Here is a 26,773-nt window from a genome sequence, read left to right as displayed (position 1 = left end):
GAAGTGAGAGTGCACTGTGTATATTTGAGGCCTAAATTAGTGATTAGTGACATAAACGCAAAAAAGTAAATACATGTGACCCCTTTTTGGAAACTACACCTCTCACAGAACTGAACAAGGGGTGTAATGAGCCTTAACACCCCACAGGTGTTTGACGAATTTTCATTAAAGTTGGATGGGAAAATGAAATAAAAAAAATGTTTTCACTACAATGCCGCTGTTACCCAAAATTTTTCATTTTCACAAGGGAAAATAGGAAAAAAGCTCCCCAAAATGTGTAACCCCATTTCTTCTGACTAAGGACATAACTCATATGTGGATGTAAAGTGCTCTCCGGGAGCACTACAATGCTCAGAAGAGGAGTGCCATTGGGCATTTGGAGAGAACATTTGTCTGGAATTGAAGGCTACGTCTGTTTACAAAGCCTCCATGGTACCAGAACAATGGAACATGTGACCCCATATTGGAAACTACACCCCTCACGTAATGTAATAAGGGGTACAGTGAGAATTTACGCCCCACAGGAGTCTGACAGATTTTTTCATTTGCACAGCCTACCGTTCCAAAGATCTGTCAAATGCCAGTGGGGTGTAAATGCTCACTGCACCCCTAATTAAATTCTGTGAGGGGGTGTAGTTTCCAAAATGAGGTCACATGTGGGGGGGTCCACTGTTGTGGCACCACGGGGGACTTTGTAAACGCACATGGCCCCCGACTTCAATTCCAAACAAATTCTCTCTACAAAAGCTCAATGGTGCTCCGTCTTTTCTGAGCATTGTAGTTCACCTGCAGAGCACTTTACATCCACATATGGGGTATTTCCATGCTCAGAAGAAATGGTATTACAAATTTTGGGGGGCATTTTCTCCTATCACCCCTTATACAAATGTAACATTTTAGAAAAATCCAGAATTTTAGTGAAAAAAAAATGTCCATCTACACATCCAAATTTAACAAAAAGTCGTCAAACACCTGTGGGGTGTTAAGGCTCACAGTACCCCTTGTTACATTCCTTGAGGGGTGTATTTTCCAAAATAGCATGCCATGTGGGCTTTTTTTTTTTTTTTTTGCTGTTCTTGCACCATTGGGTTCCTAAATGCGACATGCCCCCAAAAACCATTTCAGCAAAATTTGCTTTCCAAAAGCCAAATGTGACTCCTTCTCTTCTGAGCATTGTAGTGCACCAGCAGAGCACTTGACGTCCACACATGGGGTATTTCTATACTCAGAAGAAATGGGGTTACAAATTTTAAGGGGCATTTTCTCCTATTACTGCTTGTAAAAATGTAAAATTTGGGGAAAAAACTGCATTTTTGTGTGTTTTTTATTTTTTTATAATTTTTTTTTTTTTTTTTGCTGTTCTGGCACCATAAGGGCTTCCTAAATGCGACATGTCCCCCAAAAACCATTTAAGCAAAATTCACTCTGCGAAATCCCATTGTCACTCCTTCCCTTCTGAGCCTTCTAGTGCACCCACATAGCACTTTACATTCACATATGAGGTATTTCCCTACTCAGGAGAAAATGGGTTACAAATTTTTAGGCAAGTTCTCTCCTTTTATCCATTGTAAAAAAAAAAATGGCTCTAAAAGAACATGCGAGTGTAAAAAATGAAGATTTAGAATTCTCTCCTTCACTTTGCTACTATTCCTGTGAAACACCTAAATAAAAAGTAAACAAACTTTCTGAATGTCATTTTGAATACTTTGAGGGGTGCAGTTTCTATAATGGGGTCATGTATGGGGTATTTCTCACAGAGAGGCCCCTCAAATCCACTTCAAGCTTAACTGGTCCCTGAAAATTTAAGATTTTCGAATTTTTTCGTGAAAATTTGGAAAATTGCTGCTATACTTTGAAGCCCTCTAATGTCTTCAAAAAGTAAAAACATGTCAATTTTATGATGCCAACATAAAGGAGACATATTGTATTTGTGAATCAATATATAATTTATTTGGAATGTCCATTTTCCTTACAAGCAGAAAGTTTGAAAGTCACGAAATTTTGGGATTTTTCACCATGAAAGGATGCAAGTAACAACGAAAATGTACCACTATGTTAAAGTAGAATATGTCACAAAAAAAACTTTCTCGGAATAAGAATAAAAGGTAAAAGCATCCCAGAGTTATTAATGCATAAAATGACAGTGGTCAGAATTGCAAAAAAGGTCCTTAACCCCTTAAGGACCAAGGGCGTACAGGTACGCCTTTGCTCCCTGGTACTTAAGGACCAAGGGCGTACCTGTGCGCCCGTGGGAATTTCGGTCCCCGCCGCGCGCCGGGCGGGGATCGCGCCGGGGTGACTGCTGATATCTATCAGCAGGCACCCCGCGCAAATGCCCAGGGGGGTCATTAGACCCCCCCATGTCGGCGATCGGCGCAAATCGCAAGTGAATTCACACTTGCGATTTGCGCCGATTCCGGATCATGCGGGTCTATGGTGACCCGGTGACCCGGAATAGAAGGGGGATCGCGGGTGTCCTAGACACCCACGATACCCCTGTAGCGATAGGAGTGAGGTGGCAGGGTTGCCACCCCTCCTATCTCTGCTATTGGTGGTCTAGACGCGACCACCAATAGCAGATCGGGGGCGGAGGGGTTTACTTTCGGTTTCCCCGTCCTGCCCTCCCACAATAGGCGGGGCAGGACGGGGAAACCGACAGGGATCGGCGCCGAAGATCCACTTACCCATCGGCGACGGCAGCGGCGACGATCAGCGGCGGCAGCGGGCGACGATCGGCGGAAGAAGAGGACCGCGACGCAGCTCCCTGGATCCGACGGAAGCTTAGCAACATCTGGAGGGCTACAGTCTGAGACCACTATAGTGGTCTCTAAACTGTAACCCTCCAGATGTTGCAAAACTACAACTCCCAGCATGCCCAGAGAGCTATTTAGGCTTGCTGGGAGTTGCAGTTTTGCAACAGCTGGAGGTCTACAGTTTGAGACCACTGCAAAGTGATCTCTATACTGTGCACCTCCAGATCTTGCAAAACTACAACTCTCAGCATGCCCAGACAGCAGTTTGCTGTCTGGGCATGCTGGGAGTTGTAGTTTTGCAACATCTGGAGGTCCACAGTTTGGAGACCACTATGCAGTGGTCTCTAAACTATAGCTCTACAGATGTTGCAAAACTGCAACTCCCAGCAAGCCTAAACAGCAAACAGCTGTCTCTGCATGCTGGGAGTTGTAGTTGCGATCCCTCCAGCTGTTGCATAACTACATCTCCCAGCATGCCTTTCGGCGATCAGTACATGCTGGGAGTTGAAGTTTTGCAACAGCTGGAGGCACACTGGTTGGAAAATACTGAGTTAGGTAACAGAACCTAACTGAAGGTTTTCCAACCAGTGTGCCTCCAGCTGTTGCAAAAGTACAACTCCCAGCATGCACGGTCTGTCAGTACATGCTAGGAGTTGTAGTTTTGAAACAGCTGGAGGTTTGCCCCCCCATGTGAACGTACAGGGTACATTCACACTGGCGGGTTTACAGTAAGTTTTCTGCTTCAAGTTTGGGCTGTGGCAAATTTTTCACCGCAGCGCAAACTCCTAGCGGTAAATTCACTGTAAACAGTGTGAATGTACCCTAAAAACACTACACTACACTAACACCTAATAAAGGGTAAAACACTACATATACACCCCCTTACACTGTCCCCCTAATAAAAAATAAAAAACGTATTGTACGGTAGTGTTTCCAAAACAGAGCCTCCAGCTGTTGCAAAACAACAACTCCCAGCATTTACGGACAGCCACTGACTGTCCAGGCATGCTGGGAGTTTAGCAACAGCTGGAGGCACCCTGTTTGGGAATCACTGGCGTAGAATACCCCTATGTCCACCCCTGTGCAATCCCTAATTTAGTCCTCAAATGCGCATGGCGCTCTCTCACTTCGGAGCCCTGTCGTATTTCAAGGAAACAGTTTAGTGCCACATATGGGGTATCTCCAAACTCGGGAGAAATTGTGTTACTAATTTTGGGGGCTTTTTTTCCTTTTACCCCTTATGAAAAAGAAAAGTTGGGGTCTACACCAGCCTGTTAGTGTAAAAAAAAAATTTTTTTTACACTAACATGCTGGTGTTGTCCTTTACTTTTTATTTTCACGGGAGGTAAAAGGAAAAAAAGACCCCCAAAATTTGTAACGCAATTTCTCCTGAGTACGGAGATACCCCATATGTGGGCGTAAAATGCTCTGCGGACGCACAACAAGGCTCAGGAGTGAGAGCGCACCATGTACATTTGAGGCCTAAATTGGTGATTTGCACAGGGGTGGCTGATTTTACAGCGGTTCTGACATAAGTGCAAAACAATAAATACAGACATGTGACCCCATTTTGGAAACGACACCCCTCACGGAACGTAAGGAGGGGTATAGTGAGCCTGAACACCCCACAGGTGTTTGACAAATTTTCATTAAAGTTGGATGGGAAAGTGAAAAAAAAAAATAATTTTCACTAAAATGCTGGTGTCACCCTAAATTTTTCATTTTCACAAGGGAAAATAAAAAAAAGCCCCCCAAAATTTGTAACCCAATTTCTTCTGAGTAAGAGCATACCCCATATGTGAATGTAAAGTGCTCTATGGGTGCACTACAATGCTCAGAAGAGAAGTAGCGCCATTGGGATTTTGAAGAGAAAATATGTCCGGAATTGAAGGCCACTTGTGTTTACAAAGCCCCCATGGTACCAGAACAATGGACCCCCCCATATGTGACCCCATTTTGGAAACTACACCCCTCATGTAATGTAATAAGGGGTACAGTGAGCATTTACGCCCCACAGGTGTCTGACAGATTTTTGGAACAGTGATCCGTGAAAATGAAAAATGTAATTTTCCATTTGCACAGCCCACTGTCCCAAAGATCTGTCAAACGCCAGTGGGGTGTAAATGCTCACTGCACCACTTATTAAATTCTGTGAGGGGTGAAGTTTCCAAAATGGGGTCACATGTGGGGGGGTCCACTGTTCTGGCACCACGGGGGGCTTTGTAAATGCACATGGCCCCTGACTACCATTCCAAACGAATTCTCTTTCCAAAAGCTCAATGGTGCGCCTCCTCTTCTGAGCATTGTAGTTCGCACGTAGTGCACTTCAGGTCCACTTATGGGGTACCTCCATACTCAGAAGAGATGGGGTTACAAATTTTGGGGGGTATTTTCTGCTATTAACCCTTGCAAAAATGTGAAATTTGGGGGGAAACACACATTTTAGTGAAAAAAAAAAATATATTTTTTTACATATGCAAAAGTCGTGAAACACCTGTGGGGTATTAAGGCTCACTTTATTCCTTGTTACGTTCCTCAAGGGGTCTAGTTTCCAAAATGGTATGCCATGTGTTTTTTTTTTGCTGTTCTGGCACCATAGGGGCTTCCTAAATGCGACATGCCCCCCGAGCAAAATTTTCTCTCAAAAAGTCAAATATCACTCCTTCTCTTCGGAGCATTGTAGTTCGCCCGTAATGCACTTCATGCCAACTTATGGGGTACCTCCATACTCAGAAGAGATGGGGTTACATATTTTGGGAGGTATTTTCTGCTATTAACCCTTGAAAAAATGTGAAATTTGGGGGGAAACACACATTTTAGTGAAAAAAAAAATATTTTTTTTACATATGCAAAAGTTGTGAAACACCTGTGGGGTATTAAGGCTCACTTTATTCCTTGTTACGTTCCCCAAGGGGTCTAGTTTCCAAAATGGTATGCCATGTGGGTTATTTTTGCTGTTCTGGCACCATAGGGGCTTCCTAAATGCAACATGCCCCCCAAAAACCATTTCTGAAAAACGTACTCTCCAAAATCCCCTTGTCGCTCCTTCGCTTCTGAGCCCTCTACTGCGCCCGCCGAACACTTTACATAGACATATGAGGTATGTGCTTACTCGAGAGAAATTGGGCTACAAATATAAGTATACATTTTCTCCTTTTACCCCTTGTAAAAATTCAAAAATTGGGTTTACAAGAACATGCGAGTGTAAAAAATAAAGATTGTGAATTTTCTCCTTCAGTTTGCTGCTATTCCTGTGAAACACCTAAAGGGTTAAAACACTTACTGATAGTCATTTTGAATACTTTGGGGGGTGTAGTTTTTATAATGGGGTCATTTGTGGGGTATTTCTAATGGGAAGACCCTTCAAATCCACTTCAAACCTGAACTGGTCTCTGAAAAAAAGCAAGGTTCAAAATTTGGTGAAAAATTGGAAAATTGCTGCTGAACTTTGAAGCCCTCTGGTGTCTTCCAAAAGTAAAAACACATCAATTTTATGATGCAAACATAAAGTAGACATATTGGAAATGTGAATAAAATAAAAAAATATTTTGAATATCCATTTTCCTTACAAGCAGAGAGCTTCAAAGTTAGAAAAATGCAAAATTTTCAAATTTTTCATCAAATTTTGGGATTTTTCACCAAGAAAGGATGCAAGTTACCACAAAATTTTACCACTATGTTAAAGTAGAATATGTCACGAAAAAACAATCTCGGAATCAGATTGATAACTAAAAGCATTCCAGAGTTATTAATGTTTAAAGTGACAGTGGTCAGATGTGCAAAAAACGCTCTGGTCCTAAGGTGTAAAATGGCCTGGTCCTTAAGGGGTTAAGGTGAAAATGGGAATGAGTCCCTAAGGGGTTAAATATTCCTAAGCGCTTGTCACATGAGCGCTCATGCCTACTGAGCGCTCACTTGACCAATGCTTATGAATATTTAAATTCAGCCACCAGGCCCACCTCCAAAGCACAAGTCAGCTCTGAAAGAGGAGGACCTTCGGAGGATTAAGGTTCCAGACTGCAGGTAGGTGTAGCAGTCCGAGACCCCGCATCGGTCTCCTGTTCACTCGCACTATAACCCAGGGTATCGGGTTATAGTGTGGGGGAACGGGTGACCGTTTTCCTTTAAAAGCTTTGTGAAAGTCACAAGACTCATAGAGCAACATTGAAACAGTGTCAAGAAAAGTTCCAACATGGAGCCCTTGAATAATACTTATTGTACAATCAAATCCCAATTCTGTTGAGTCACATGGTGTCTCAGTCAGTCAGCATAGTAACTATTAGTCCATCTTGTACCTTCATGTGCCTGCTTCTGAGAACATTGTGCTGTACAGGTTCTCCGTACAGCAGCATACATACTGCCTATGGCTTTGTATTAAGGAAAGAGAACATATTGTATAGACTTTGCATACCACCATGCAGGTTCTATTTGCATGACACTGTGGACATGCTGACAGATCACATTTTACTACATTTAAAGGGGTACTCCAGCCCTAATACATGTTATCCCCTATCTAAATGATAGGGGATAAGATGTATGATCGCGGGGGTCCTGCCGCTGGGGACCCCTGCTATCTGTCATTCCGCACCCACCTTTGTGAGCTCTCTGCAGTGCTGGAGGCTCCAAATGTGTAGCGTGACAACCAAGGGGCCGGAGTATCATGACGTCACGACTCCGCTCCATGTGACATCACACCCCGCCCCCTCAATGCAAGTCTATGCAAGTCTTCACACTCGGAGCCTCCATCGGCACATCATAAAGCCGATGCATGTGACCACTGGATGAATTCCAGTAGGTGGAATGCCGTGTGAGTGGGTGGGACCCTCAGGGGGTGGAAGGGGGTGCTTACTGATGACATGGGGGAGTCTACATTAAGGGAGCCTGCACTTCCGGGTTGCCACCAGTCCTCTGATGATGCTGGGTAACAAGTGAAATGCCATCAGGACTCTGGCTTGCGGTTAACTTTTAACATGCAAGGTTTTCTGTCAGCACCATTACACATTGTCAGTTAGTACCTCAGTGGGGGCAATACAATTGTTGTGGCACACATATCAAGAGGCTCTTCCATTACTACGATTCAAGTGTGCTAGACATACCCTGTTATTTTAACTATTGTGGCACACACAAACCACATGTTACCAATTGGCTTTGAATCAGATGGCACTTTTAAAATGCCTAACAATAAAAGTTATATTTTATTAACATTTTTTTTTGGGGGGGGGTTTCTGGTTTAGGGCACCCCTTTGGGGATTTCCCCTAAAGTTGTTGCCCTGTAATCCCCTGGGGTTTTTGTTGTAAATCCAGCGTTGTGAAGCGCTCACAAAGGTGGGTGAGGAATGACAGATAGTCGGGTCCCCAGCAGCGGGACCCCCGCGATCATACATCTTATCCCCTATCCTTTGGAAAGGGGATAAGATGTATTAGGGCCAGAGTACCTCTTTAAAGTATGGATACTTTATGGTAAGGAATGCATTGTCCCATTTATACTCTTCTTTAAATCCAGCTTTCTAGTCTGTACTGTAGACATGAGATACATGATGTTATCACAGAGATTCACTGCATGTAATGAATGTTTTGCTTTCTTCACAGCAAACATTTAGTAGTTATATGTAGTAGTTATACAAATGCACTCTACCCTAAATACAACAGGCTCTAATGGCTCCATCTTCCTAACGTATCCACTTAATATTGATTTTGACCCATTAAAGCTAGGAGAAGACCTTAGTTTTTTATCTACTGATTTTAAAACAAGTTAGTCTTCCTGCAACATGAAACTACCGGCCACTTTGAAGAAAGTTGCAGCATTTTAGGCTGACAGCCGGTAATTCAGACTGTCACTGATTATGACATCATGATTGTTACATTCATCAAAGTGAAAAGAAACGCTTTGTACTTTAAGCCATTTAACCCCTAAATACCAAAATTACTTTGTAGCAAAAGTAAGAAATGGAATTTTATAGAGTGATGAGTGTGAAAACTGTCTGATTCATAACTAATGAACATTTCAATCACTACAAGTCTTTACAGGTGTAAAAGAGGAGATATTTTTGTCTGTTCAGTCCCGTGGGATAAATTATTGGCTGATTAAAACTCCCATTTGAATTGAATCTCTGTGGGTTAAAATCACAAAACAATCATTAGTATACGGAGAAATCTGTTCATAAATTGCGACTTCGGAAATTTTTACTAAAATTACTTTTTTTTTCTTATTACATGCCGTACTGCTATAAGAATGGTATGGTACAATGGTACTATGTCTATTGATCACTGAAATCAGTCAGGCATGTTACTTTTCAACATCCTTGATCCCTTGTTACCATGGGAGACAAGCCACTATGAGAGGTTTCTGGAATGGCTTACTCCATTCTTTGTATTCCTCACTTTATGTACTCAGCTGTGTATGGATCGGTCGGTAAGAACAGTTCTTGGCCTGATACTTAAACAGCTATGGAAAAATTGGCCTGAACTTATCCCACAAACCTAACCCCAGTAATAAATATTAAGGGGAGCACAGAGTATACAAGTAGCGAATCCTGCGTAAGTGATCATAACCCACTCTGTTGCTAATGAGGAGTTTTGTTTTTTAATAATTTTATTGAGGGAAAAATCATGTACATTGTGGTCAAAATAGTTTGGGTGTAACCAGTGATCTGATATTCTAGAGAGATCTTCTCATATTCTAGAGAGATCTTCATCAAGTTACTTGATGTTTGGCCATTTTTATCTGATAGCAGAAGCTAAATTATCTAGTCTCTTGTGGATAGACCTAAATGTATGTATGGGTAGAGGCATGTCTTAGCACTTTGGTTACCTTGCGTAAAATTCATAAAAGGGGCCAAACCAACTACGTGCCATGTATAATACTGGTGTCTTCCTATCTGGAAAAGGGCCATCTGGGCCCTTTTGGATCCAGAGCTCAGGGGCAACTGTTATCTTATGCTTAACAGGATAAAAATGCTGGCATTAAGTGGGTTAAACTAGACAATTGTGCAAACATTACAGTCCACAAGTTTAATCACTTTAAAGTCCCTGACAATTTCCTAGAAGCAATAAGGAATAGTAAAGCACTTTGCACATTGCCTTTTGATATCACTGACTGTATTGTTGATACAATATTTCAATAATTCAGCATTTGGGACTCCACTTTTAATTCTATTCATGGCTATAAGTTGTCTAAAACCAACTCTGCCTATAATTACACTCCTGTATGACATACCATCATAGGTAAGTATACCACTATGGAAGTGTTTAACCCTAAACAAAGACATACTCCTCAGAGACCAATTATTTACCCTCGGCTACTTTGGCCATTAAGCTTTCAACAAATGTGTACATGTCATAATTTTTTTTTGATAACTATTATTACAAAAATCTCAAATTGTTACTTTGGTGATTTACTTATTGATTGATCTGTTCTTAATTGTCGTGCAGATTGCCACTGAGGGGGTTGAAGTAACACTCTTGTTGCATACTTTTATCCCAGTGGCAAAGAGATGCTTACTAGCATTACAGCCCCCCGCTTGGTCGCATTAGCACCAGCCAAGTTCTTCTTCTTAAAAAAAAAAAGACGTCTATTGTCTACTTTTTTACTAACTCTGAAAGAGCTCAGATTATGACCCCCTTTAAGGACATCACTTGGTCCTTGGGGAGGGGTTTAATGGGCTCCTTAGGGAGATTACAGGTCCCTTGAGACAGAAGGTACGAGTGGTATTCGAGGGGGGGAGGTACATGGAATCATGGAATTTACCCTCTAACTCTTTGGTCATATTCTAAGCCATACTCTCTTGATTTCTTGATAAGTGGTCTGATCTGTATTACCTATCTATAGTGAGAAGATGTGCCGTTTCATTCAGTATCATTGTTGAGTCGTAAATGAGCAAGGGGGGGAGGAGGGAGGGTATGTGTCTTGTTTTTTTTTGTCATGAATTTGAATGAATTAGTATCTACAGGGTCATAGATAGCAGACCTTAATACTCTATTGTTAGACATCGCTCTTTGGCACGACATGTGCTATTACTAAATGTTAAATATTAGACCGTACTCTCATTGTTATTTAAATTTTCGTGTCAAGCTATCATGTCGGGGGATTGTCCCAGCTCATTTATTCTGTTAAATTATGTGAAAAATCATTAAAATATATCCATTTTTTTAATTGCTACTTTGTTTTATTTATCAGTTCAGTTCTTCATCCTTATCTGACCTGACTGGACATCTAACTGGGTAGCAATTAGCTATGTACAGAAAACACATAAGGTCAGATGGTCTAAAGCATTTATTGTGACACAGAGATGTTTTCCAAAATGTAAGGTAAAGCGTCACCCAGAATTATCTTTAAAACATATAGTGAGCCAAATACAACATCGGTGACTGCAAGAGGAACAATGTTATTTACTGTTAAATGATGTCTGTAATTTCCTTTCTAGAACAACCCAGGGCAGCACTGACAATAGTTGAGCTAGGGTCAGAAGTCACTGATCAGAACAAAGCTGTCATAAATGTTGAGAAGTGGCCACAATTAACACATCAATATATCACACAGTTCTGCGCCCATACAGAGCTCCAAATTTCCCCTCAGCAAAATAAGATTGATTATTTTTCTCATTTACTGAGTAAACTCTTCAATCAGTGGCCAGAAAATTTTCTTCACAATATTCTACGCCCATAATACTGAAAGACCACTAAATAATGAGTATGTTTATTATTTTCATCTGTAAATAAGAAATAATGTCAGGAAGAACAAAACCTCCCCCAAAAATGGGAGGCAGTGGCCATGAAAATGTAAAAATATGCAGCAATTTCTACAATTTTGGTTCTGTGTGTTTTTGTTTTTTGATTTGTGCTATCTGAAGAATTAGTTGAGTGTAAACACAGAAGGCCAGAGATCTAACACAAAAAAAAAATCTTCTTGTGGTCAAATTATTAAAGGGTTACTCCTTTGGAAAATTATTTTTTAAAGTCAACTGGTGCAAATAAGTTAAATGGATTTGTTGCTCTCTGTTGACACCTCTGTTCATGTCAGGAACTGTCCAGAGCAGGAACAAATCCCCATACCAAACCTCTCCTGCTCTGGACAGTTCCTGACATGGACAGAGGTGTCAGCAGAGAGCACTGTGGTCAGACAGAAAAGAACTATACAATTTCCTCAGCACCATACAGCAGTTGATAAGTATTAGAAGGATTAAGATCTTTATATAGAATTACAATTTACAATTTTGTTTTCCACCGGAGAATTCCCTTTAAATATTTGTTAGTAGGGTTCCAGCTATTGAATGCGCCATTGGAGTAAAATGTCATCATTTTCTTGTATAATAGCAAGAAAAATATTTTTTTTTACAGTGTTGCAATGCATGCCCCTATCGAAAGAAAAGGGAGTGTGCCCTTCACTATAGAAAACCAATATATTTGTCACGATTCGGCTTACAGGTAGTGGATCCTCTGTGTCAGCGAGGGATAGGTGTGGACCGTGCTGGTGGACCGGTTCTAAGAGGCTACTGGTGTTCACCAGAGCCCGCCGCAAAGCGGGATGGTCTTGCTGCGGCAGTAGCAACCAGGTCGTATCCACTAGCAACGGCTCAACCTCGCTGACTGCTGAGAAGGCGTGGGACAGAAGGACTAGGCAGAGGCAAGGTCAGACGTAGCAGAAGGTCGGGGCAGGCGGCAAGGTTCGTAGTCAAGATGGGTAGCAGGAGTTCAGGTAACACAGGCTTTGGACAACACTAAACGCTTTCACTGGCACAAGGCAACAAGATCCGGTGAGGGAGTGCAGGGGAAGTGATCAGATATAGCCAGGGAGCAGGTGGAAGCCAATTAAGCTAATTGGGCCAGGCACCAATCATTGGTGCACTGGCCCTTTAAGTCTCAGAGAGCTGGCGCGCGCACGCCCTAGAGAGCGGAGCCGCGCGCGCCAGCACATGACAGGAGGGGCCCGGGACGGGTAAGTGACTTGGGATGCGATTCGCGAGCGGGCGCGTCCCGCTGTGCGAATTGCATCCCCGACGGCCATGTCAGTGCAGCGCTCCCGGTCAGCGGGACCGACCGGGGCGCTGCAGGGAGAGAGACGCCGTGAGCGCTCCGGGGAGGAGCGGGGACCCGGAGTGCTAGGCGTAACAATATTCCTGGTTCATCTGGGGGAGTCCCTCCTCTAGCAATACTAATCGATCTCAATGCACCCAGTAGCCACTTAATTCTGTTTGTCCTAGGGGGCCTATTCAATCAGAAATATAGCAAAAGAAGATTATAAGAGCGCTGAGGGATATTGAATCATCTTACCGTATATTCTCAAATATAAGCCATTCTAAATACAGGCTGAGGCCCCTAATTTCACCCCAAAAAGCTAGGAAAAGTTATTGACTCAACTATAAGCCTAGGGTGGGAAATGCATCATCCCCCCTGTCTTCATCCAGACCCCCGTCATTAACACCCCTGTCATTATCACCCCCGCCATTATCACCCCGTCATCATCACCCTGTCATTATCACCCTGTCATTATCACCCTGTCATTATCACCCTCGTCATCATCACCCTATCATTATCACCCTCGTCATCATCACCCTGTCATTATCACCCCGTCATTATTACCCCATCATCATCACCCTGTCATTATCACCCTCATCATCATCCTCCTCGTTATCATCCCCCTCATCATCATACCCCTTGTCATCATCCCCCCTTCATCATCACCGCCTGTCAATCCCTTCGTCATCATCCAGACCCCCCTTTTGTTTTCTATTCACCTCCCCAGTTGTTGCTTTCTCGGTAGGAAGGAAGGGTGAGCTGGTCCGTGCGCAGCAGACATCCGTGATGTCCGAGGCATCCCTGAGCATGAACGTCCCTGCGCAGTGGCGTCAATGCAGCGTCACTAGTTCGGGGCCGGCGCGGAGAAGAGGATCTCTAGGTGAAGATGGACATCCTGTAACGACTAACCCTCCCCACCGGACGGTCCCTGCAGCTTAGATGGCCAAAGATGGATGGCCTGACCCATCCCCTCACAGCTATGCCAGAAGCGAAAAATCATGCTGAAAAACTTGGCTTATACTCAAGTATATACGGTAAATAGGGTACAGGCAATGGCAACATTTTTAACACCATCACCATTTAACTCACCAAACTGAAGAGAGAAAAAAACAGACTCCAAATCCAATATCTAAAAATACTTGATAATCTACATCAGACATAAGTGTGTTATTACTCTAAAAGCTTCCCAGATAACCGAAGCACTTTAATCTCCTTAATTACAGTCTAAAAAATAAAGGCTAAAATTTTTTATGTGTTTTGGGATCCATATCCTTCCATGTTATTAGGATGTCACAGAAAGTTATATAGTCCATATGGAAGGAGGGGGAATATATTTAAAGGGGTACACCTGTGTAAAAACATTTTTCACCCCTTAAGGACCAAGCCAATTTTCACCTTAGGACCACAGAATTTTTTGCACATCTGTAAGCATTAATAACTCTGGGATGCTTTTACTTTTCATTCTGATTTCAGGATAGTTTTTTCATGACATATTCTACTTTTTGATAGTGGTAAATTGTCATCGAAACTTGTATAATTTCTTGGTGAAAAGTTCCAAAATTTGATGAAAAATTCAAAAATGTAGCATTTTTTTTTACTTTGAAACTCTCTGCTTATAAGGAAAATGGACATCCCAAATAAACTATGTATCGATTCACATAAATAATATGTCTACTTTATGTTTGCATCATAAAGTTGACATGTTTTCACTTTTGGAAGACATCAGAGGGCTTCAAAATTCAGCAGCAATTTTCCCATTTTTCCCAAAATTTTCAAAATTTGAATTTTTCAGGGACCAGTCCAGTTTTGAAGTGAATTTCAAGGGCCTTCATATTAGAAATGACCCCAATATAAAAACTGCACCCTCGCATGTTCTTGTAGCCCCAGTTTTCACATTTTTAAAAGGGGTAAAAGGAGAGAAATCTCCTTAAAATCTGTAACCCAATTTCTCTTGAGTAAGGAAATACCTGATATGTGTATGTAACGTGTTCTGTGGGTGCACTAGAGGGATCAGAAAGGAAGGAGTGGCAATGGGATTTTGGAGAGTGAATTTTCTGAAAAGGTTTTTGGGGGGAATGTCACTTTTAACCCCTTGGGGACGGAGCCCATTATAACCCTAAGGACAGGGGCATTTTTTGCAAATCTGACCACTGTCATTTTAAGCATTAATAACTATGGGATTCTTTTACTTATAATTTTGATTCCGAGATTGTTTTTTCGTGACATATTCTACTTTATGGTAGTGGTAAATTTTTGTTGATACTTGCATCATTTCTTGGTGAAAAATTAAAAAATTTAATAAAAAATTAGAAAATGTAGAAGCTCTCTGCTTGTAAGGAAAATAGACATTCCAAATAAATTATATATTGATTCACATATACAATATGTCTACTTTATATTTGCATCATAAAGTACAAATTTTTTTTTTACTTTGGAAGACATATAAGGGCTTCAAAGTTCAGCAGCGATTTTCCAATATTTCACAAAATTTTCAAAATCGGAATTTTTCAGAGACCATTTCAGTTTTGAAGTGGATTTGAAGGGCCCTCAAATTATAAATACCCCAAAAATGACCCAATTATAAAAACTGCACCCTCAAAGTATCCAAAATGACATTCAGTAAGTTTGTTAACCCTTTAGGTGTTTCACAGGAATAGCAGCAAAGTGAAGGAGAAAATTCAAAATCTTAATTTTTTACACTCGTATGTTTTTGTAGACCCAGTTTTTGAATTTTTATAAGTGATAATATGAGAAAAATCCCCATAAAATTTGTAACCCAATTTCTCTCGAGTAAGGAAATACCTCATATGTGTATGTCAAGTGTTCGGCGGGCGCAGTAGAGGGCTCAGAAGGGAAGGAGCAACAATGGGATTTTGGAGAGTGAATTTTGCTGAAATGGTTTTTGTCACATTTAGAAAGCCCCTATGGTGCCAGAACAGCAGAGAACCCCACATGGCATACCATTTTGGAAACTACACCCCTCAAGGCACGTAACAAGGGGTCCAGTGAGCCTTAACACCTCACAGGTGTTTCACGACTTTTCGTTAATATCGGATGTGTAAATGAAGAAAAAAAATGTTTTCATTAAAGTGCAGTTTTTTCCCCAAATTTACCATTTTTACAAAAGGTAATGGGAGAAAATGCCCCCCAAAATTTGTAATATAATCTCTTCTGAGTATGGAAATACCCCATGTTAGGACGTAAAATGTTGGCGAACTGCTGGCGAACTACGATGCTCAGAAGAGAAGGAGCGCCATTGAGCTTTTGGAAAGAGAATTTGTTTGGAATGGTAGTCAGAGCCCCCCGTGGTGCCAGAACAGTGGACCCCCCCACATGTGACCCCATTTTGGAAACTACATCCCTCACAGAATTTAATAAGGGGTGCAGTGAGTATTTACACCCCACTGGCGTTTGACAGATCTTTGGAACAGTGGGCTGTGCAAATGAAAAATTTAATTTTTCATTTTCACGGACCACTGTTCAAAAAATCTGTCAGACACCTTAGGGGCATAAATGCTCACTGCACCCCTTAATATTTTACATGAGGGGTGTAGTTTCCAAAATGGGGTCACATGTGGGGGGGGGTCCATTGTTCTGGCACTATGGGGTCTTTGTAAACACATGTGGCCTTCAATTCCAAATGGTGCTCCTCCTCTTCTGAGCATTATAGTGCGCCAGCAGAGCACTTTACATTCACATATGGGGTATTTTCTTACTCAGAAGAAATGGGGTTAAACATTTTGGGGGGCTTTTTTTCCCTATTTTCCCTTGTGAAAATGAAAAATTTTGGGTAACACCAGCATTTTTGTGAAAACATTTTTTTTTTAATTTTCCCATCCAAATTTAATGAAAATTCATCAAACACCTGTGGGGTGTTAAGGCTCACTATACCCCTTGTTCCGTGAGGGGTGTAGTTTCCAAAGTGGGTATTTATGTTTTTGCGTTTATGTCAGAACCGCTGTAAAATCAGCCACCCCTGTGCAAATCACCAATTTAGGCCTCAAATGTACATGGTGCGCTCTCTCACTCCTGAGCTTTGTTGTGCGCCCGCAGATCATTTAACGCCCACATATGGGGTATTTCTGTACTTAGGAGAAATTGTGTTACAAGTTTTGGGGGGCTTTTTTTTTTCTTTTTTGTGAAAATAAAAAGTATGGGGCAAACCTCCAGCTGTTTCAAAACTACAACTCCCAGCATGTACTGACAGACCGTGCATGCTGAGAGTTGTACTTTTGCAACAGCTGGAGGTACACTGGTTGGAAAACCTTAATTTAGGTTCTGTTACCTAACTCAATATTTTACAACCAGTGTGCCTCCAGCTGTTGCAAAACTACAACTCCCAGCATGTACTGATTGCTGAAGGGCATGCTGGGAGATGTAGTTATGCAACAGCTTGAGATACGCAACTACAACTCCCAGCATGCTGAGACAGCTGTTTGCTGTTTGGGCATGCAGGGATTTGCAGTTTTGCAACATCTGGAAGGCTACAGTTTATAGACCACTGCACAGTGATCTCCAAACTGTGAACTTCCAGATGTTACAAAACTACAAATCCCAGCATGCCCAGACAGCAAAGAGCTGTTTGGGCATGCTAAGAGTTGTAGTTTTGCAAGATCTGGAGGGATACAGTTTAGAGACCACTGTATAGTGGTCTCAAACTGCAGTCCTCCAGCTGTTGCAAAAATATATATTCCAGCATGCCCAAACAGCTGTCTGGGTATGCTGGGAGTTGTAGTTTTGCAACATCTGGAGGGTTAGAGATTACTGTAGCCCTCCAGATGTTGCTAGGCAACTTACCGGCTTCCGTAGGATCCAGGGAGCAGTTCTCTTCTGTCGCACGACATCGCCGCCCGCCAATCTCCATCGACGCCCGCCGATCTCCGTCGCCCGCTGCTTCCGGACGGGTAAGTGGATATTCGGCGCCGGTCCTCTGTCGTTTCCCCGTTCTGCCCCGCCTATTGTGGGTGGGCAGGATGGGGAAAACGAAAGTTAACCCCCCCCCCCGCCCCCGATCTGCTATTGGTGGTCGCGTCTAGACCACCAATAGCATGGATAGGAGGGGTGGCACCTCTGCCACATCACTCCTATCACTTCAGGGGAATCGTAGATGTCTTAGACAACCACGATCCCCCATATATTTCGGGTCACCGTAGACCCATAATGAATTCACTTGCGATTTGAGCCAATCTGATGACCCCCCTGGGCATTTGCGCGGGGTGCCTGCTGATCGATATCAGCAGTCACCCCGGTCCGGTCCCCGCGTGGCGCGGACCGAAATTCCCACGGGCATATTGATACGGCCTTCGTCCTTAAGTACCAGGCTGCAAGGGCGTATGCATACGCCCTTCATCCCCAACAGGTTAAGAAGCCCCTATAGTGCGTTAACAGAAAAAAAAAATACATGGCATACTATTTTGGAAACTACACCCCTCAAGGAATGTAACAAGGGGTACAGTGAGCCTTAACACCCCCCAGATGTTTGACAACTTTTCGTTAAAGTTGGATGTGTAAATAATTTTTTAAAAATTCACTAACATGCTGGTTTTTACCCAAATTTTACATTCTTACAAGGGGTAATAGGAGAAATCCCCCAAAATGTGTAACCCCATCTCTTCTGCGTATGGAAATAGCCCATGTGTGGACATCAAGTGCTCTGCGGGTGCACTTCAATGCTCAGAAGAGAAGGAGTCACATTTGGTTTTTGGAAAGCAAATTTTGTTGAAATGGTTTTTGGTGGGCATGTCACATTTAGGAAGCCCCTATGGTGCCAGAACAGCATTATGGTGCCAAAACAGCATCCTATTTTGGAAACTGCACACCTCAAGGAACGTAACAAGGGGTACAGTGAGCCTTAACACCCCACAGGTGTTTGACGACTTTGCGTTAAATTTGGATGTGTAAATTAAAGAAAAAATGTCACTAAAATGCTGGTGTTATCCCGCATTTTTCATTTTCACAAGGGGCAATAGGAGAAAAAGCCCCCCAAATTTGAAACCACACTTTTTCTAAGTATGGAAATACCCCATATGTGGATGTAAAGTGCTCTGCGGGTGAACTACAATGCTCAGAAGAGAAGGAGCGCCATTGGCCTTTTGATAAGAGAATTTGTTTGGAATAGAAGTCGGGGGCCATGTGTGTATACAAAGCCCCTATGGTGCCAGAACAGTGGACTCCCCCCACATGTGACCCTATTTTGGAAACTACACCCCTCACAGAATGTAATAAGGGGTGCAGTGAGCATTTATACCCCACTGGCTTTTGACAGATCTTTGGAACAGTGGGCTGTGCAAATGAAAAATTTTATTTTTCATTTTCACAGACCACTGTTCAAAAAATCTGTCAGACACCTGTGGGGTGTAAATGCACTGTACCCCTTATTACTTTACATGAGGGGTGCAGTGAATGTACATGGCCTTCAATTACAGACACATTCTCTCTCCAAAAGCCAAATGGTGCTCTTTTCTTCTGAGTATTGTAGTTCGCCTGCAGAGCACTATACTTCCACACATGGGGTATTTATATACTCAGAAGACATGGTGTTACAAATTTTGGTTGCTTTTTTGTATTACCCCTTGTGAAAAGGAAAAATTTGGGATAACACCAGCATTTTAGGGAAAAAATTAAATTTTTCATTTTCACGTCCAACTTTAACAAATCACCTCAAATGTACATGGCACTCTCACTCCTGAGCCTTGTTGTGCACCTGCAGAGCATTTTACATCCATATATTTTCATACTCAGAAGAAATTGTGTTATGAATATTGGGGATCTTTTACTCCTTTTACCTCTTGTGAAAATAAAAAGTATGGGGCAACACTAGCATCTTAGTGTAAAATTTTATTTTTTTTTTTACAATAACATACTGGAGTAGACCCCAACTTTACCTTTTCATAAGGGGTGAAAGGAGAAAAAGCTCCGCAAAATTTGTGGGGAAATTTCTCTAAAGTAAGGAAATACCCCATATGTGGCCCAAAACTGTTGCCCTGAAATACGACAGGGCTCCAAAGTGAGAGAGCACCATAAGCACTAGAAGCCTAAATTAGGGATTTGCATAGGGACGGACCCGTTTGCAAGAATTAGACTTACCTCCGATACCAAAATTACCCTACGGCAGTGTTTCCAAAACAGTATGCCTCCAGCTGTTGCAAAACTCCCAGCAGGCCTGGACAGTCAATGGCTGTCCTGCAATACTGGGAGCTGTTGTTTTTCAACAGCTAGAGGCTCCATTTTGGAAACAGTGCCGGACCAGACGTTTTTCATTTTTATTGAGGGGGGGGGGAGAGGTAACTGTGTAGGGGTATGTGTATATTTAGTGTTTTCATTTTTATTTTCTGTAAGTGTAGTGTAGTGTAGTATTTTTAGGGTACATTCACACAGGCAGGTTTACAACGAGTTTCCCGCTGGGAGTTTGAGCGAGAAACTCACTATAAACCTCCACCCGTGTGATTGTACCCTCTACATTGACTTGGGGGGACAAACCTCCAGCTGTCGCAAAACTACAGCTCCCAGCATGCCCTTTGACTGTCCATGCATGTTAGGGGTAGCAGTTATGCAACAGCTGGAGGAACACTGGTTGCAAAACACAGAGTTTGTTACTTAACTCAGTGTTTCGCAACCAGTGTGCCTCCAGCTGTTGCAAAACTACAACTCCCAGCATGCATGGTCTGTCATTGTATGCTGGGAGTTGTAGTTTGAAACAGATGGAGGCACATTGGTTGCGAAACACTGAGTTAGGTAACAGACAATGTTTCCCAACCAGTGTGCCTCCATTTGTTTCAAAACTACAACTCCCAGCATACCCAGACAGCCGAAGGGCATGTTGGGAGTTGTAGCTATACAACAACTGGAGGAGAACAGTTTGGAGACCATTTTATAGTGGTATCCAAACTAAAACTTAAACTCCAAGCATGCCCAGACTGCCCAGGCATGCTGGGAGTTGTAGTTTGGCAAAATCTGAAGGGCCAGATGTTGCCAAACTACAATTACCAGCATGTCTGGACAGTCTCGGCATGCTTTGAATTGTAGTTTTGCCACATCTGTAGGTCTACAGTTTGGACACCACTGTATAGTAGTCTCAAACTGTAGAACTTCAGATGTTGCAAAACTACAGCTCCCAGCATGCCGAGACTGTCCAGGCATGCTGGGAGTTGTAGCTCTGCAACATCGGAAGGGTCACATGTTACATAACTAAAACTCCCAGCATGCCTGGACAGATTGGAGACCACTGCACAGTGGTCTCCAAACTGTGGCCCTCCAGATTTTGCTAAATTACAACTCCCAGCATGCCCAGACAGCCAGACAGGGCATGCTTGAAGTTGTAGATATGAAACACCTAGAAGCAGAAGTGATCACTTTACGGCGATCTTCACAGCTGCATGATAGGTTTGCTATGGGGATTTCTTCCTACTCCGGACAGTTACTAAAATGGACAGAGGTTTCAGCAGATCACTGTGGTCAGACAAAAAGGAAATTCAAAAAGAAAATAAATTCTTCTGGAGCATACAGCAGCTGATAAGTACTGGAAGGGTTAAGATTTTTAAATAGAAGTAATTTATAAATCTGTTTAACTTTCTGGCACCAGTTCATTTAAAAAAAAAAAAAGTTTTCCAGTGGAGTACTGCTTTAACTTTCTGGCACCAGTTCATTTTAAAAATGTGTTTTCCATCGGAGTACTCCTTTAAGATAATACTGTTCTTGTATTTTATATCCCTGATACTGCTGCCAGGATGTACGCATGTTAACAGCCCCCAAAATGTGTTAAGCAATTTTAGTCTGAATTTTTAGACAAAAAAAAATAAAAAAATTGCCCAAAAATTGCCCTCCTTTCTACCTAACATGGTTCCATTTGTGCTCAAAAAAATATATTCTTTAACATTGCATAACATCAGCTCGGCAAGTTTCCCCCCTGTGCACTACTCATACTTTAACCCTGTCTGAATGACAACATGAAAGGTTTATTTCTCTTACATGGAGAAAAATATTAGCAGATTTCTCCATTTAAGTCTATGTTCAGAATTCGCTTACAGTTTCGGAGCCCTGGATTTTCCAAGCAAAAGTAATTGGAAATATATTTGAATTATTTGGGAATCATGTGGATGATTCACATCCTGATTCTTGGTCACTTCTTGGTCCATTGTGAAAATGGATGATCAAGCACTCTTGAATATTGGGGTTGGTGATTTAATAAGCAGTGGTTTTGTATATGTGGCTATTATAATAAGATACCCCCTCAACTCTCTCCTCTTCTTCTTTTGCTTGAAAAAAAATAAAAAATAAAAAAAGTAATATTACAAACACATACAGAAGTTCAACATACCTATTCGTAACCCACAACATAAGAATACAAAATAGCTGTGAAGTGCTATAACTACAGTAACCTCCCGACATGCGATGGCCCCCACATATGATAAAATCGACATACGATGGCCTCTCAGAGGCCATCGCATGTCGATGTCAGCATCGACATACGATGCTTTTATATGTCGGGGCCATCGCATTAACTGCTATCTGACAGCGCAAAATGCTTAAGCTGCTGTCGCATAGCAGTTTAAGCATCCCTGGCAGGTTCGCTTACCTATTCCCGCTGTTCCGGTTCCACTTCGCGATCCTCCGGTGTCTTCCGCATCTTCTCCAGGGTCCGGGCCTTGCTTTCCGGCGTCGTTATTACGTCACTACGCGCGCCGCGCCGACGCAGCAGCGTAATAACGTCACCAGAAAGCAAGGCCCGGACACTGCAGAAGATGCAGAAGAAGCCGGAGGATCACGAAGAAGACACCGGAGCAGCGGAACAGCATTGGGAGCCCCTGGGACAGCATCGGGAGCGGTGAGGACCTGGTCCGGAGCGGCGGGGACAGGTGAGTACAGCTTCCTATACTTTACATTGCACGGATCCCTCAACATACGATGGATTCGACAAACGATGGGTCGTTTGGAACGAATTACCATCGTATGTTGAGGGACCACTGTATAGGCATTGTATTCAATGCATTATTTGTTTCTATGAAGTTGGGCAAAAGTAGCAGCTTGAATTTATGTATTTTCTATTGATATTTTATTGTGTTCAGATAATGAGAAATATGTTTCATTCGTGTTTTAATGCACATATTTAAAATGAGGAATAGCATAAAGATGAAATATTTGTTCCTCCAACACAAAGAACTGAAATTGTAAAAGTAAAATATAACCCCGCTGATTTGGAAATATGCATTTCAGTATGAAAACATCACAAATTGTGTTTAGATGGTCTTCACTACTGTAGGGGAAAGTCACACAATAATTTTATTTCTATTGGCTTAAAAATACTGACCATAATACTGACCACAGAACAATGTGTAAAGCCACCCTTAATGTGGTTAATAGGGATGAGCAAATCGAATCTGACAAATCCAGATTTGTCACAAATTTCAGGAAAAGTTTGCTTTGCAACAAATCCAAATATCGCTGCGATTCTATTGCGCAAATCGCTTAATTTAATTCTGTTTAGTATGGTCCAGGCTCCTGGGCAGCTAAAATGGTGGATCCACATTTGAGGACATGGGGCAAGGAATCCTGGGAAGGCAGCAAACTGGGAAGGCGGGATAACCCTGAATCACATGCAGCATGCAGCCGATCAGCAGCCAGCCACACCTATGATGTCACAGCCCTATATAATTGGCAGCCATTTTGTGGCCAGGCATTGCAGCGTTTTATTTTAGAGAAAGTGTTTAATTGCAGGGAGAGATATAGCTGAGTGTACGTTGCACAGAAAAACAGCTTGACAGCAGTGATTCTGCACAAGCCCAAATTACTGCATAAAAGCGCTGACAGGGAAGGGAATAGAAAAGTCGCGAATTGTGAAGTTCGATCTGCCCCCTATACTTTAACATTGCAGTAAACTTTGACCCTGTGAGTCAGAGTCAGCATACACATTACAGCCAATCAGCAACAGTACCTCCCTTCCAGACCCTCCTACCTCTTGCACGGACGCCATTTTACCCCCATTCGGCATGCTGCAGGCTTAGGAAGTGGAGGGTCAGAGAAGCTGATCCTGCTGTTTAGGGAAAGCGATAGCTAGATTGCTGCTAGGTGGTGTATTCAGGGTCCAGTTTACTTCTAAAGCACTAGTGTAACATCTGCTTTAAGGACAGCACCCAAAAAAGCCCTTTTTAGGGCTAAAAGATATCAGTCCGTGTGTCTTGCAACAGCTGGAGGCACCCTGGTTGGGAGGGAACCGGTGGTTAAAAGGGGTACTTCAGAATCAAACTTAAGTTCCTTCAAGCAACTAACTACTACAGTATTCAAAGGGCTGAAAGATATCAGTACGTGTGTCTTGCAACAGCTGGAGGCACCCTGGTTGGGAGGGAACCGCTGGTTAAAAGGGGTACTCCAGTATAAAACTTAAGTTCCTTCAAGCAATTAACTACTACAGTATTCAAAGGGCTGAAAGATATCAGTCCGTGTGTTTTGCAACAGCTGGAGGCACCCTGGTTGGGGACCACTGCATAAAAGGGGAACTCCGCTGGCAATCTTTTTTTCTTTAAAGCAACTAACTACTACAGTATTCAAAGGGCTGAAATATATCAGTTCGTGTGTTTTGCAACAGCTGGCGGCACCCTGGTTGGGGAACACTGCATAAAAGGGGAACTCCGCTGGCAAGCTTTTTTTCTTTAAAGCAACTAACTACTACAGTATTCAAAGAGCTGAAATATATCAGTCCGTGTGTTTTGCAACAGCTGTAGGCACCCTCGTTGGGGACCACTGCTTAAAAGGGGAACTCTGCTGGCAAGCTTTTTTGCTCATTGTCACACTAGTGAAAATCACATTAGGTGTGACAGTTGTGCAAGTAAAAAATAAAAAACCTTTTTTGGCTGTTAAATAAAACCAGTCGTCACTGTCAGTTTACATCAAAGTTACCAGTTTTTTTGCCTGCCGGGCAAATTGTGTCTCCCTAGTACAAATCACATTAGGTGTGACAGTTGTGCAAATTTAAAAAAAAATACCTTTTTTGGCTGTTAAATAAAACCAGTCGTCACTGTCAGTTCACGTCAAAGTTACCAGTTTTTTTGCCTGCAGGGCAAATTGTGTCACCCTAGTGCAAATCACATTTGGTGTGACAGTTGTGCAAATAAAAAAAATACCATTTTTGGCTGTTAAATAAAACCAGTCGTCACTGTCAGTTCACGTCACAGTTGCCAGTTTTTTTGCCTGCAGGACAAATTGTGCCACCCTAGTGCAAATCACATTAGGTGTGACAGTTGTGCAAATTTAAAAAAAAATACCTTTTTTGGCTGTTAAATAAAAACAGTCGTCACTGTCAGTTCACGTCAAAGTTATCATTTTTTTGCCTGCAGGGCAAATTGTGTCACCCTAGTGCAAATCACATTTGGTGCAAATTTAACCAAAAAAATGACAGGCAGAGGAAGGCAACCCAGCAGGGGCCATCGTGGTGCTGGGATTCCCTTTTGCCCTAGAATGGACAGTGTTCAGAGGCCACTTACCCTGAACCCCCAAAGTTCTGAGGACTTAGTTGACTGGCTATCACAAGACACCCAATCTACCACGGCTTCCGCTCGGAACCTTGACGCACCATCCTTCTCCTCCTCTAGCTTAGCTTCGGGCACCTCTAATGCTACCACTTGCCGCCTGCCGCCACCACCAACACTTGCACCACAGCAGCTTTACTTGATCCGTCAGAGGAGTTATTTACACATCAGTTTGAAGACATGAGTGATGCGCAACCATTATTGCCAGAGGATGTAGTTAACAGGGATATGTCTCAGTCAGGCAGCATTACACACATGGACGTACGGTGTGATGATGATGTTGTACCCGCTGCTTCCTTTCTTGAGGTGTCAGATAGCAGTGAAGGTGTTGATGATGACGATGTGTCCGTGGATGGGGGAAAGTTCAGATGGGGAGACAGAACAGAGAGGAGGAGGAGACGAGTTGGAATCAGGGGGAGGTCGTCGCAAGGAGCTAGTGGCACAAACAGACAGCATGCATCGGCACCCGGGGTCAGCCAGACAGGACACCAATCAATGCATGCTGTTGCCACCACCAGAATGCCGTCATCGCAGAGCTCAGCAGTGTGGCATTTTTTTTGCGTGTCTGTCTCTGACAACAGCGAGGCCATTTGCTACCTGTGCCAGAAGAAACTGAGTCGTGGGAAGTCCAACACCCACCTAGGCACAACTGCTTTGCGAAGGCACATGATGTCACATCACAAACGCCTATGGGATCAACACGTCAGTACAAGCAGCACACAAAGTCAAAGCCGCCATCCTCCTCCTTTTCCAGTATCTTCAGCCAGGTCAACCACTGCTGCCCTCCTTGCCCCCTCTCAACCATCTGCCTCTCCGTCTCTTGCCTTGAGCAGTTCCTGCTCATCTGCCCACAGTCAGGTGTCTGTCAAGGAGATTTTTGAGCGCAAGAAGACAATGTCTCAAAGTCACCCCCTAGCCCGGCGTCTGACAGCTGGCTTGTCGGAACTGCTAGCCCGCCAGCTTTTACCATACAAGCTGGTGGAGTCTGAGGCCTTTAAAAACATTTTTAGCCATTGGGACACCGCAGTGGAAGGTACCCGGCCGAAATTTTTTTGCACAAAAGGCAATCCCCAACCTTTACTCCATTGTACAAAAGGAAATTATGGCATGTCTGGCACACAGTGTAGGGGCAAGGGTCCATCTGACCATTGATACCTGGTCTGCAAAGCATGGTCAGGGCAGGTATATCACCTACACTGCGCATTGGGTAAATCTGGTGACGGCTGCCAAGCATGGAATGCATGGCTCTGCAGAAGAGTTGGTGACACCGCCACGACTTGCAGGCAGGCCTGCTGCCACCTCCTCTACTCCTCCAACTCCATCCTCTTCCACAACCTCCTCGGCCGAGTCCTCTTCCACTGCTGCGTCTTGCTCCACATCACCGGCACCCCCCCAGCTCCCCAGGTGCTACTCCACATCCCGGATACGGCAGTGTCACGCCATCTTGGGGTTGACTTGCCTCAAAGCGGAGAGTCACACTGCACC

Source organism: Hyla sarda, chromosome 7 (assembly GCF_029499605.1).
Source record: "Hyla sarda isolate aHylSar1 chromosome 7, aHylSar1.hap1, whole genome shotgun sequence".
Taxonomy (NCBI): Eukaryota; Metazoa; Chordata; class Amphibia; order Anura; family Hylidae; genus Hyla; species Hyla sarda.
Note: the sequence above shows the minus strand (reverse complement) of the source record.